Here is a 14,163-nt window from a genome sequence, read left to right as displayed (position 1 = left end):
CAGCTGCTCCAAGCCTCACCGCCCCCAACACCTGGGGGAAAAGGGGGCAGCCCCTCGCACCGGCCCTGGCCCACTGCTGTGCCCACAGCTCTCCCCACACGCGAGCTCCCATCTGCTGGGCACCCCCGTGTGCCAGTGTCTCTGTCCATCGGTGCTAATCCCTGAGACTCCTCTGTTAAGTAGGATGATTATGGCACCCATTTCACAGACAGGGAAACCAAGACTCAAGGAGTTTGAGTGAGTTGCCCAAGACCAAAGAGCTGAGAACCTGCAGTGCTGGGTCTGCCTGTCCCTGCTTGAGCCCTTCTTCCTTGCGCCACTGCACTCAGATCCCGACGAGCTCCCGGGAGGGCCCTTGGGCCGGAGCTCAGGGCTCTCTGGACTGCTACCTTCCGGCAACGGGACCTTTGCACCAGAGCCCTAAGCCTGAGCTCCTCTCAGGCCCCCAGTTGGTAAAGGAAGAGACTTCTGCCCTGGAACACGTGCTGAGAGTTATCATAGGGACTGCCGAGGGAAGGCCAGGCGGCTCCCAGCCCACGTCCACCCCCCTCCCTGGAGACACCCCCCCATGACACCCCCGTTAGTAATAGAACCAGAGGCAGCACCTACCTAGGATGTGCTCTTGCCAAGAAGCTTTCATCAGAATCTAATCAGGCCTCTGAGGTCTAACTTTCAGTTTAAAAATATACAGATAAAGGAACAAGTAAAATAGCACAATGGGGATATAATTAGATTCACAGTATGGATTTTTTAAATTAATTTTTATTGAAGTGCAGTTGCTTTACAATGTTGTGTTAGTTTCTGCTGTACAGCAAAGCGAAACAGCTCTACATATACGTATATCCCTTCTTTTTTGGATTTCCTTCCCATTTAGGTCACCACAGAGCACTGAGTAGAGTTCCCTGTGTTATCTCCCAATTCATCCCACCCCCCTACACACACACAACATAGGATATTATACAAGGTAAGTTATCTGTCTCTTCAAGAGTCAAAGACACAATAAAAGGAGACACGATTGTTCTGGATTAAAACAGATTTGAGGGAAATGGTAACAAAACACAATGCCTGATTCTTGATGTCAAGAAACCATCTTCAAAAAATATTTGGGGCAAGTGGGGAAACTTGAATATGGCCTTGTTATTGGATTGAATTCATTATTTTGTTAGGTGTGAGGATGGTATTGTGATTATACAGGTGACTATCCTTACTTTCTGGGGATGTATTTGAAGGAGAAAATTCAGTATGTTTGTAATTTACTTTAAAAGGATTCAGAGGTATACAGATAATAGGTAGGTAGGTAAATAGGTAGCTAACAGGTGGGTAGATATAGCGAGGAAATACGACAACATGTCAACCACTGTTGAATCTAGGTGGTGGATCTATGAATACTCATTGTACTGTTATCTCTACTTTTCTGTATGGGTTTCAAATATAATAAAAATGGGGGGAAGAAACCTTTTCAGGATGAAAAGTTTACAAACTGAATGCAGATGACTGTCGGATGATGACCTGAAGCCGGGGCCCCTGTTGGTCCCGTTTTGCCCACCTGGTGCCCTCTCTTGCCTTTTGAGCCTGGACTTTTTGAGGCTTGAATGAGCTTGCAGACCGGGAGCCCTGGCTCTGGGGCTGGACGACTAAGGCGTCTTGGAAATGAAGAGAAAGGCAGCCCCCGTGGCAGGGATGGGGTTTTGGGGAAGCAGACAAGCCAGGCGTGATTCTCCTCCTCAAGGAGCTTACAATCCCCAAATGTACTCTTCCAGTCTGTGTTTTTGGCCCACCTCTTTCTCCATAACGAGTTATGCTTTGATTTTGTCAAGTTCCATAAAGTTGTTCACTGGTGTTTATGGAACCTGTGCTAAATCTGTTAATTGACCTGGGGAATGTCAACCTCATCTTCCATCTGTACAGCCAGGAATGACTTTCTGCTCTGGTGAATGGTTCTAACTTGGGCCCAGCCTTGTTGCTGATCATCTTGCCTTGCTATTCATTTTGTCCAGCTTTATTGAGATAAAACTGACGCAAACCAGTGTGTAAGTTTAAGGTGTACCAAGTGTTGACTGATGCATTTCCATCTGACTGTGCTGTTACCTCTGTTCCCCTTCATGCTGGGGGAGATGACCCAGCTCCACCAGAAACTGAATATTTGAGCATACATTTCCTCATCTCCTCATTAAAATGGATATTCCAATAGCACCTCTCTCATAAAAGAAACCAATAAGGTAATACAGGTAAAATATCTGCCAAAATGCATGGGATATATAGCAGGTACTTAGTAGACAATAGTTGGTATGATTATTGTTATGATTGCAAATGCACTTCCACCTGAATAAGTTTCTCGTTGCCAGTTTTCTTTTTCTTTTAATTTATTTCATTGGGAATTCCCTGGAGGTCCAGTGGTTAGGACTCGGAGCTCTCACTGCTGAGGGCCCAGGGTCAAGCCCTGGTCAGGGAACTAAGATCCCATAAGCCATGTGGCACGGTAAAATAAAATAAAATCAGATAAGATAAGATAAAATATTTTATTGAAGTACAGTTGATCCAGTTTCCTTAAATATGAGGAAGAAATTCCACCACCACCTTTGATATACATTCATCGGTCAATGTAATGATTTCTTTTGCCATGTTCTCTGAGGTTGTGGGGAGATGGGAGACACAGGACAGAAGTGTCCTCCAAGGGTTTCCAGCTCACCCAGGACTAGGTCGTGTCTGTGTTCCTTTGGGTCCAGCAACGTCAGTCTCAGAGTAAGTGCTCAGGAAACATTTGGTAGATAGAAGGGAACTCCATCTGATGCCCAAGGCCCCTGGCCTTACTTCTGTCAAGTGGAGCTCAGGGAAGATGCCTGGAGGGAGGAGGGGTCTGGTGGAGGGCCCTGTTCCATAGAAATCACAGGAAATGCTCCAGAAGATTCTGGCACTTCTGCCCTTTGGAGCCGTTGACCCATAAGGGGAAACTTCCAGAGCTCCCTCATGATCAAAAAGTTTTAACCGGAGCTTCAGCGGGAGCACCTGGGTTCAGGAAAACAGGCAGTCATCCAAGCTGGCTGTGTTGCCAGCACCATTAAGCAGTGATTTTATGGGGCCACCTGGTCTCTGGAGGGGGAATGGGCTATAGACAAAGAAGTTAGCACTCTAACAGGAGAGAATCTGTAAAGCAGAAAAGCACCCGGAGCTCGGAGCCCCAGTCCTGCCTTTTAAGCAGGATGCCTGAAGCGGGGAAATGTCTGCCCCATCACCTCACTTGTTAGCAGCGAAGCAAGCACCAACCAGAAGCCAGGGCTTCTGATCCACATTCCCAGCTCCCGCACCCCGGCAGCCTCTCCCAGGACAGGCCCTCTGCCCTCAACCCGCAGGCGGACAGTCTCGGGTCGCTCTTTCCTCAGATCTCCCAGCCTTTTCTCTCCTTCCCGCCCGTGGGCACCACGCAGCTTCGAGGGGCCTTATGTCCAGAGCAGCGAGCCGGGACTTGTGGGTGTCCTGGCCACGGGATGCATCGGGGACGATACAAAAGGCCGCTGCGATTCTCACACTGTCCCCAGCTGCCAGGACCAGGGCCGGAGAAGCAGACCCTCTGTCAACAGATGTGCCCTGGCTTTGTGCTTGAGAGGTGGGCATCACTCCCCTCCGGGGGAGAAGGGAGTTCTAGCAATGTCCTCATTTGAACAAACAGCAGCGAGAAGGAAATCATAAGGAGAAAGAGCCAAGGGGAAACAACGAGCAAACTCTGGAAATTGCACTGTGATTCCAGCGTGGCTGCACTCAGACTCTGCTGACAGGACGGTGTGTTTACCACCCTGGTCGAAAGGCGTCAGGGAGGGCTTCCCTGGTGGCGCAGTGGTGAAGAATCCGCCTGCCAACGCAGGGGCCGCGGAGCAACTAAGCCCGTGCGCCACAACGACTGAGCCTGCGCTCTAGAGCCTGCGTGCCACAACTACTGAAGCCTGCGTGCCTAGAGCCCGTGCTCCGCAACAAGAGAAGCCACAGCAATGAGAAGTCCGCGCACCGCAACAAAAGAGTAGCCCCCGCTCGACACAACCAGAGAAAACCCGCGTGCAGCAATGAAGATCCAACGCAGCCAAAAATAAATAAATAAATAAATAGATTTATTAAAAAAAAAAAAGGCATCAGGGAGAATTAGGCTGCAGCCTCTAAACAATGTAGCCGGCAAATGAGACCTAAGCCCCGGGGGAAGGGCATCAGTGGGTGCGGCTGCCTGGGTCTGGGGCAGTTGAAGAGGCAAGCAGCAGGGCCCTGGGGAGAGGGGAGCGAGGCTGGGGCGGTTATCCTCTTCCCACAGGAGACACATGTCTTGGGCTTGGTCGAGCTGATGGCTAGCCCGGGACCTAGCGCCTTTGGCCCCCAAGGACTTACGGCTCACACAGGGGACACGGCAGACAGAGGCCCAGGAACACTGATGTGCATTTGCGCCAGTGCTAGCCCAGAGCAGGGGCCCCGCCCACCACGACGCCGTACCCGCCTGGACACTGCACCTGGCGTGGACGGCATCGCGGGTGTTTGCACAGAGAGACGAGCATATGGGCCCCAGAGAAGCCTTTCTGAGTAGGGAGAGGGAGGGCGACCCCCTTCCAATCTCTCTCTGGTGGTTTTGCTTCGGTGTCAGAACCTGCGGGCCGAGGCAGAGGGACCGCCGCCCCGCCGTGTGGCTTTTTCCGCCCCCAGCTGCTTCTGTCTCTCTCGGGCTCCCAGACACAAACAGCTGAGCAGATAAACAAGTCAGCAGCTGCTCCTCCTCCCCCGACACCACGGTCCCCAAGCCCCACCCCCTCTGGCCTCCCTCCTCCCCGCAGTCACACTGTCCGCAGCGGCAGCTGCAGCCCACGCCGCCGTGGCCGGGGAGGAGTCCTTCACCCCTCCCACCAGCCGCTTCCAGCACAACAGTTGTGCAGCCCAGGGTCCCCGAGGAGCACAGGCTACCAGGCCCAGGAGAGCTGAGAGGAAGGGGTCCATCTGCACAGAGCCTGGAGGGGCCCCCATCCGGACCGCCGGGGAGGGCGCCCGCGGGTGGAGGGAGGCCCAGAGGCCAAGGCCCGGCGGAAACCCTGAGCAAAGGCCACTGTTCTGGTAGCGTGTGCGTGCGCACACACACACACACACACACACACTCACAGACACACGCGCACATACACAGTCTCATTAACAAAATAAACGTTGTCACAACAGACTCTAGGCTGGTGTGTGTAACAAGCCCCCAGCGCCCACGGCGGCACCCCCGAAGGCTGGTCCTGGGAGACCTGGAGTCGGGGGCCCGTGCTGGCAGTGGGGACCCCCCAGAGGCTTCCTCTGCAATTTAGAGTCTAAGTTTGGGTTACTCCTGGCTCACCTTCATTCTGAGAAGCTGAACACGCTGCATCTAGGAAGATGCACCAGCCCGTCTCACCCCGAAGCTTCCACATCCCCTCAGAGCACAAGGCAGGGATTGGACTTGTCTGAGGAAAACAAGGTACCATCCACGTGCCGACTGTGTTAGATTTGTCTGCACGGCCCGATGCCGCCCCGTGGGGAGCAGTGGGGGCGCCAGACCGCACGGCTGGGAGCTGGGCTGGAAACCTGACAGCTGTGTGACCCTGCACATGTTACACAGCCTCTCTGAGCCTCGGTGTTCCCGTCGGTAAAATAGATACTATCTACGTCACAGCTTTAGCTCCCCTTCATTTTCCAGGTGCGGTTAGGTAAGGCGAAAAAGGTAATGTCTATAGTAAAACACCAGCCCTCTGCTGCGGCCCCGCCGGTGCTCAACAATAATAATATCCTGAGGGAAGCAAGGTGGAAACACAGATGGAAAAGGGACAGTGGAAGTGGCAGGAGCAAAGGGCGCCAAAGCCGGTGCCCGAGGACGTCCACGCGGGCCCGGCGGCCTCCCTCCTTGCAGCTGTGGGACAGAGTCCTCTGCCAGCGCTACTGACATTTGGGGCTGAGCAGTCCCTCCTTGTGGCCCCAGTTACAACCATCAAGATGTCTCCAGACCCAGCCAGTGTCCGGGGGGTGAGGAGCACGCGGTGCCCCTGGCTGAGAGCTGCCACTTTGGGCCGAGACGCTCGGTCGCCCCGGGGAGGTAAGGCGCAGCAAGTTCGGAAGGAGGCTCCCCCAACCTTCCCGCGATGAGAGCGACTCGGACAGCCCCTGGGAGGAAGACGCGGTCGAGGAGAAGACGGCGGGAGGGGACGCGGGCCTGCCACCCGCGGGACCCCCGGTGCTGCCCCGGTGGGAGTCGCCCACGTCGGGACCTTGGCCTCACCTTGTCTGCAGAACAGAGGCGAAGTCTTTTAACAAGCGGAAAATGAGGCAGGGGTGGGAGGCAGCTCTGCGGCGAAGGGGCCGTGGCCTGAGGGGAGCCCCGCGTCTGAGCGGCTGCAGTCCTGGGCCGTGGACACCTCCACCGCGGTCAAGCCCACCGCTGACGAGGGCATTGTGAAGCTCCCGCTGCCGCTGACCAGAGCTGCTGTGCAGGGTCCCCCGACACGGGAGCGCCGTGGACACGGCCTGTCCCTGCTCCTTCCAGGGCTCACCATCTGGTTATGGAGAAAAAGAATCCCAGAAGAAGGCCATAAACAGAAAACGCCTCACAGCCTCCAGTGGCCCGAGTTAGGAGGTGTCCTCAGGCCAGACCTGCAATCTCAGTCTCCTCATCTGTAAAGTGGGAGTAATGACAGCCCCCACGTCGCCACCTAACTGTCAAGAGTTAAACGAGAGAATTCATGTAGGAGACTTAGCGAGGCGTTGGCACAAAATCAAGTGCAAAAAACTTGTTAGCAGCAAATACTTACTGGGTTCTCTGCACCGGGCTCTGCACTGGCCCAGGGCACGTGGAGGTGAGGGCAGGGCTTCTGCTCAGCCGGCCTCCCCAGAAGCCCTGGGGGGCTGGACGGACGCTGGGGAGGCATCTGGCCCTGACGCTGGAGGCTGGCAGGGCGTCCGTGCCAGATCTGGAAGCAGGGCCAGTGGTCTTCTGCCCGGTGAGGGAGGTGGAACGCTGCCCATGGAGGCGAAGCTGAGCGCCCCCGAGCAAGGCCCAGTGTAGGGACAGTGGTGGGAAGGGAGCCCTTTCCATCAGACACTCTGTTTCCCTTTCTGACACCACTGCCAGGCAGGCGGCTGGGCTGATTATCAGGCTCAGATGTGACATTTCCCCAAACCTGGGCTTTTAAAAAAAATTTTTATTTATTTATTTATTATTTTTGGCTGCGTTGGGTCTTTGTTGCTGCACGCGGGCTTTCTCTAGTTGAGGCGAGCGGGGGCTACTTTGTTGCAGTGCGCGGGCTCTAGGCAATGGGCTTCAGTAGTTGTGGCTCGCGGGCTCAGTAGTTGTGGCCTGCGGGCTCTAGAGCGCAGGCTTAGTAGTTGTGGCCCGCAGGCTTAGCTGCTCCACGGCTTGTGGGATCTTCCCAGACCAGGGCTCAAACCCGTGTCCCCTGCATTGGCGGGCAGATTCTCAACCACTGCGCCACCAGGGAAGTCCCCCTAACCTGGGTTTTGATGACGAAGCTGTCATCATCCTCTTGGCCCAGCTTCCGTTACAGCCTGGACCTCAATCTTTCACCTGGCTCTGGTTTCATGGAGCTGTGCCATCACCTAGAAACGGCCTGGAATCCTTTTTGAACACAGATGGCGTGTAAATACAGAAATAAGTGAGCTGTGAAATACAAGAGTGTGTGGGTGAGAAGGAAGCCCGAACCTGCAGGGCCGCGAGCTTGCCTCCTTCATAGCAGCATGTCCACAAGGCCCCAGGCCCCCGTGGACACTCCCTGGGCCGCACTGGGCCTCCTGGGACGGGTCTCTCTGTTTGCTGCTCCCGACACACCCACCTCCGGGCAGGGGCTCTGCCTTGGGCCCTGCGCCCCCAGAACCCGCCTGCCCAGATCAGCCTCCCCAGATTCTGGCCTTCAGCCTAAATGCAGCTTTCTGTCTCCAGACAAGGACCAGCCCCGAGGCTCCAGGTCAAGAAGGAAAGAACCGCTCCTTATGCATCACGCTGAGACCTCTGCACACCGTTTCTCAGCAGCGTCATATGGCCCCTTCCCTCGGGATGCGGGGAGGCTGGGAGCAGCCCCTGAGCAGGGCCACGGGCTTGTGCGGGCAGCTCAGGCACCGGATGCTGCAGCTCCAGGCTCCACGGACCGTGCTCCACGGACACCCACAGTGGGAGGGGAAATGGGAAGCGGGCTATTGTGACCTGACTGTCCTTGTTTGTTTATTTATTTTTAATTTTTTTTCACTTTTGGCCACACCTTGCGGCATGTGGGATCTTAGCTCCCCGACCAGGGATCGAAGCCGCACCCCCTGCATTGAAAAGCTAAGTCTTAACCACTGGACCGCCAGGGAAGTCCTGACTGTGTTTGTTTAGAAAGAGGAACATTTCACAATATGTCCGTATATCCAATCGTTACGTTGTACACCTTAAACTCACACAATGTTACAGGCCAATTGTTTCTCAGTAAAACTAGGGGAAAAAGAAAGAGAAACAAGAGGCCAGGAGAATCGACAGGGTTCTGAGGGCCCAGAAGGAAGAATGAAGGGGGTGGGAAAGCAGGGATCCCCACAGAGTCCCTGTGGCCTGGGCTCTGGTCAGCGGGAGTGCAGTGAGGGGTCGGGGCTCTGAGGACTTGGCCCCAAACAGGACACATTTAGAAAATTAGAAAAGATCAAAGCACCGAGCGTGGGGTGTCGGGTCTGAGCCTCCCTCTTCAGTGACACTCAGTGGACACAGCTCCGCCCCAGGGTGGTCGGGGGGCAAATGCTCACCAGGCTTCTGGTCTGAAAGGCCTGGGGAGGGGTCGGGCCTGGGAGCCTCCCTGGGCTCGCGGACGGCGCTGGCTGCTGGGCCCACAGCACACTGGAAGGCGGCACCTGTAAACGCTCACCGTGCAGGGGAAGGTGACAGGTCAGTGGCGGCCGGCCGACTCTGTGCCCCTCCCCTGGGCACTGACCAGTGACAGCAGAGTAATGGAAACAGACAGCCAGATGGACCCCGGTGCGAAGCAGAGGCTATGGCTGTGGAGCGGAGGGTTCTGAGCTGTGGGCAGAGGTTGGGGTGGTGACAGCTGACCGTCGCCCCGAGTGTCTCTGAAAGGCAGGCCTGCGGTCAGCCTCCCCTCCCCCCAGGGCTCCTGCCGGGGGGCTCCTCCAGCCCACCGCCCGGTGCTCAGATGTCCTCACTCTGAGCCGACAGTCTTAGGAAGCCGCCCCATGGTCCCTCCTAGCGTCAGATGAAACAGGGTCACACGTGGTGACCAAGGACGCCCCAGCCTGGGCGAAGCCAGGGCCTGAGCCGGAGCTCGGACGGGCCCTTCCCCCAGACCCAAGGCCCCACAGGACCCCCGCCGGGCCCCTGAGATGCAGCGTCCCCTGTGCTCACTGTGAGCGCAGCGGGCCGCCTCCCAGGGTTGCGAGAACTGACTCCCCGAGTGTCACCAGCTGCAGACGCCCCGTCGTTGTAAACGGTCAGGCTCCAAGCCGCCCAGGGCTTTCATCCCCCCTCCCCCAGCTGCTCATTACCCTGCTTAATTAGGCCAGGAAGTGCTCTCACAAAGGACACTCTCGGCAGGAGGTGAGGACAAGGAGAGATCCCAGCAACTCCACTTCCTGAGGCTCCAGCGGGGCTGCTCAACATGGCTACAAGGCAGGCGTGTCTCCCTCAGGCAGCTGCGGGAAGAGGCTGAGATGCTCGTTTGCCCCCAGGCCCTCGGGAGCTGGGCTGAGCTGGTTTAGGGGAACAGTCCCGGATCTGGGAGCTCGGGAGTGCCTGCCCCCCCCCCAGGCCCCCCGCGGGAAGAGCTGGCACCTCAGGAACCAGCTACGGGGGTCCAGCCCCATCCCTGACAGAATCGCAGCCTAAGACACGGCCCGAGACCACCTCCCGTTCCCAGCCGGCCCGACCTTCACCCGGAGCCGCTTCGGTCCGTGCGGGGCCGGCTGGGCACCCCCAGCTACGCGGCACAAGTTCTTCCGAGTCTGAGTGCAGGAGCGGCTGTTGGTGCAGGGCGCGGGGTCCAGGGGTTAACCGCACGGACGGATGGACTAGTTCTGTGACCTTGGACAAGCCGTCCACTCCTCCGAGCCTCAGTTTCCTTTGCTGAAAAAACAGAGACAGTTGTCTAGGCTCTTGGGAGGTGTGGGGACTCTTCTCCCCACAGCAGAAGCAGGCAGACCCTCAGGAGGAAGCAGCTGGCATCCAGCGTCAGACGGTGGTCTACCCACACTTCCACTTTGCTTTGGGGGGAGCTTGAGGAAGGGGGGACAAGTGCTCATGAGCAGCCCCCCTCCACGGGGGCATCCATGCTAACCTTATCTCACTTAACCCGTAAGTTATCTGCTGAGGCTTCAGATAAGAAGGAGTAAACTTACTGAACTTGCGCTCTAGAGCCCGCGAGCCACAACTACTGAAGTCTGCGCGCCTAGAGCCCGTGCTCCGCAACAAGAGAAGCCACCGCGATGAGAAGCCCGCGCGCCACCACGAAGAGTAGCCCCCGCTCGCTGCAACTGGAGAAAGCCCGCGCACAGCAACGAAGACCCAACGCAGCCAAAACTAAATAAATAAATAATTTTTTTTAAAAGGAGTAAACTGAGGCCCAGAGAGGGTGGGGAGTAGCCTGCGAACGCACCGCAGACCCTGCCCCGGGGTGATGGGCGGATGCCCGGGTCTCATGAGTCTGGGGCTGCTTCACGGCCTGGAAACGTGAGAGTGACACCGCGAGGGGGGCCTGAATCTCAGCACCGAGCTGGGTCATCTCCTGCGGTGGAAGTCGTCCCGGATGACTGTCTGGAGGGGCTGCTTTTTCCAGCCCTGGGACCCGTGGTCACTGGCCAGGAGCCGTGCAGCTGTTGGCCCGATAGTCCTGGTCCATGCTTTATCCATGCTTTATACCAGCCGCTTCCGTCGTATCAATGTTTTCTGAGAGAATGTGCATTTCTTGAGAATTGGCCTCGTTTTCCTCGCCCAAAAGGATGGAAAACAAAAGTGATTTTTGGTCCCCATGTCTGGCAGTGCTGTGATGTGGGAGTTTCCTGAGTAACTTTGAAAAGAGCTCTGCCATCCCTCCCACCCTCCCATGAACAGCAGGGGGATGGAGGAGGGGAACTGGGTCCCTCCAACCCCACACGAGGAAGACAGTGGTCCCTTCACCCCCAAGGAACATCTGGGACCTGGGACCCAGCTTCCCCAGGACCCCAAGGGAATCTTCATTTCCTCGGATGCCCCCCAGAAATGTGCCCGGCCCCCCAAATCCCCTGCCCGCTGGTTTCCGGCCCTGCTGGTCATGGTGCTCTGGGACTTATTTGACTGGTAAGGTGGTCCTCACTTGAAACCCATACGATCCAAGGGAGTTCCTAGCTGAGCAGCCAGAGGTGTGCCCCCTGTGGACCCTAAAGCTGGAGGCCTCTGGCTTTGTCACTCTGTGCTGTGAGCCGAGGGAAGTGAAGCCAGCAGAGCTCCCTGCGGCTCCGGGGACGCAGCCTGGGTCAAGGCACAGGGAGGGAGGTGGCCTGGGCCCAGCACTTCGTAGTCCCGGCCTTGGCGTGGTCAGCAGGAGGAAGAGGGGCCCAGGCACCACCCGTGCTGTGGAGGTAGCCGTACAGGGAAGGTGGGACCCGCCAGCCCGGGACGCCGGCATGGGGATGCGGTGAGGGCTAGCTGGGGGAGGGGCCGCCGGCTCCCACGCAGGCCTTCCTCCCCAGCCCCCGCTGGGGGCCCTTGGAGCCCCGCCCTTCTCTCCGCCCCCCGGAGCTGCCGGCTCCCCGTGCTGATTCCCACACGGAGCAGCTGCCGTCCTTCCCCCCAGGCCGCGGGGAGCCTGGCCGCGTCACACGCCCGCAGCAGCTGGGGTGCCCCCTCCCACGTGCCCGGGAGAGGCTAGAGGGATTTTCGGGGGCCCTTCCCGTGGGTGGGGTGGAGGACGAGGGGTGACAGCCCCCCTCCTTGGGCGTTCTCTGGCTCCCCTGAGCCTGGCGAGGCCGAGCGGCTCCCGGGTCCCCCCCTGCCCTCGGGTCTGCCCAGGGCCACGTCGAAGCACCAGGCGGCAGCCGAGTCCAGAGTCTGGGCGTGTGCAGCCGTCCATCTCGCCCAACAGCTGGGTGCACAGGGGCTGCGGCTGGGGGTTGGCGCCTCCACCTGCTGACCTGCTTGGGACACGTGGGGTTCGTTCCAGAGCCCGCCTGGGCACCCACGTCCCGAACTCCAGCTTCCGATGCCGGGTTTGGGACGGGGCGCAGGGAAGCCTGGGCTGTCCGTCCTGGAAACGTGGGTGTAGGGGTGCGGAGGTCGTCGAGGAGGTGGGGCAAGGGTGGACGCTGCGGGTAGCAAGCCCAGGGCAGACGTGATGACAAAGGTGGGCCCTCGGGAACGGGCAACGGCAGGGGCGAAGCAACCCAGGTTGGGGGGCGGCTCTGAGGAAAGGCCATCCCAGCTGAGACAGCAGGGGTGAGGCGGGACCGGGTTTCGGAGCTAAGGTCCTCAGTCAGCACAGGCCACAGAGGTGCAGAGCCAGCGCCCGAGCCGGCTCCACTCCCAGGCCTCTTCCTGGTCTTTCTGCTGATTCGCTGTGTGGCCTGATTGGCAGCCCTTGACTTCCCTGTGATGATGCTGTCGGCCTGACTCCCGAGGGTGAGAGGAGCGTTTCGAGATCCCCAGACGAGCCCAACACACTGTCACCTCAGTTACGCCCGTCGTTTCTCCTTTCTGCCTGCTCCGTGGGGCCGCTGCTGGGTCCTTTGCTAGACCCGCCAGCCAGAGGTGTCCCCCCCACCTCTTCCTGCGGACCCTTCTGGATCCTCCCTCCCCCCGTGCTGACCTTGCAGATTTAGAGCCACTCCCGGGTCTGCCGTCTCTGCTTCACTGACATCTTCATCGTGGCTTTTGGTGACTTGTTCTTTTTTCACAAGTAAACAAACAATACACACATTTGGAACAAGCCAAGTCCCCTCCTCCTCCTCGGCATGGTGACTCCTGTTCCCCCGCCCCCAGCCCGTGGCCCAAACTTGGGGTGCACCGCCCAGGCGTCACCTCGCTCAGACACACCTGCACGTCCGCTGGAACCACGCTTTCACTCTGTGCTTCTCTTCCAGGGTGTGTGTTCGGCTCTTGTTTTTAGCTGCTTCACCGCATGACTTAGTCTGGGTGTCACGACTTGTTTAATTTTTCCCTTACGGTTGGATGTTGGCGTCCCCCTCCCTTTTTTTGGCTATTACACATTGGGCGACTTATTCACAAGGCAGGTGTGGTTATTCTTTAGAGAACCTTCTTCAACAGGGCAAGACAAAGACTCCACCACCATGGCTAGTGCTGGCCCACTTGCTCAGGCTGGACAACCTCCTGCCACGTTGACCTCCGCCCCCTGCCCAGCACCCACCCCCCAGCCCCATCCTGATCCTGGGGGACGCGTCACTTCCCTGTTTCCATCTGGGATGGGCCAGGCTCATGTTTCTGACCCCCGCCCATTCTCTCAGGCGCCCTTTGGACAAAGAGCTGCTGGGACGTCTCATCCTCACCTAGCCCACCCGCCAGGACGCCCTGGGACACCTGCTTCTCTGTCCTGACCCTGTTCCTTCACGTCGGCATCACTGTCTCTTCTGAACCTCGGTTTCCGAGGGAGTTTCCGGGGCCCCTCCAGGGAGCCTCTGCGCCCTCCACTATGCTGACGGCCTCCCGTCAGGGGTCCTTTAGTTTGCAGCCCCCCGTCCCCCCCGCCCAGGGGCACCTCGCCTCTCCACTCTGTGGTCTTGCCCAGGAACCTCTCCTCCACGCCTGCCCATCCTCTGCACCAGGTCCCTGGAACACAGAACAGTTACCTGATGAGCCCACACAATGCGACAACCAATTAAAATACCCTGAAGCAAGAATCCTTCACTTGTTTCAGGCTGAGCTCCGGGAGGTCTGCCCTTCACAAGATCTGTCACACCTTCTAGATGATTGGGTGACAATAACTGATCTTTAGCTCACTGACAAGTGAGAATTTCAGCAACCTCTCTGTCTGACTGCCGGCTCCCCAAATAAAGGATATTTAAATACACCTGCACACAGCAAACAAAAACAAAAGCACACAGAAAGCTACTGTCTTAGGTTTGTGAACTGGAATCCATTCCCCAAATAGGGATTTCTGTGGAAGGGGCTGTTGGCACGGTAACCTAAATCTCAGCATTTTAGTCATAGACGGA

At 57.6% G+C, this 14,163-nt stretch overlaps 2 long non-coding RNA genes across 2 annotated transcripts; both read right to left on the bottom strand.

Annotated features, from left to right (window-relative positions):
* Positions 1-2,505: 2,505 nt before the first annotated feature.
* On the bottom strand, positions 2,506-5,974 carry LOC309609731. The gene is made up of 2 exons (XR_014233550.1): positions 5,339-5,974; positions 2,506-4,714 (listed from the first exon to the last, which is right to left on the bottom strand). It is a non-coding gene; the product is annotated as an uncharacterized lncRNA (long non-coding RNA).
* A 1,218-nt stretch (positions 5,975-7,192) lies between these two features.
* Positions 7,193-10,081, bottom strand: LOC309609732. The gene is made up of 4 exons (XR_014233551.1): positions 9,892-10,081; positions 9,511-9,657; positions 8,877-9,028; positions 7,193-7,648 (listed from the first exon to the last, which is right to left on the bottom strand). It is a non-coding gene; the product is annotated as an uncharacterized lncRNA (long non-coding RNA).
* Between the last annotated feature and the right edge of the window lie 4,082 nt (positions 10,082-14,163).

Source organism: Balaenoptera borealis (assembly GCF_965194805.1).
Source record: "Balaenoptera borealis genome assembly, chromosome: 13".
Classification (NCBI taxonomy): Eukaryota; Metazoa; Chordata; class Mammalia; order Artiodactyla; family Balaenopteridae; genus Balaenoptera; species Balaenoptera borealis.
This window is presented reverse-complemented; position numbering and strand designations above follow the sequence as displayed.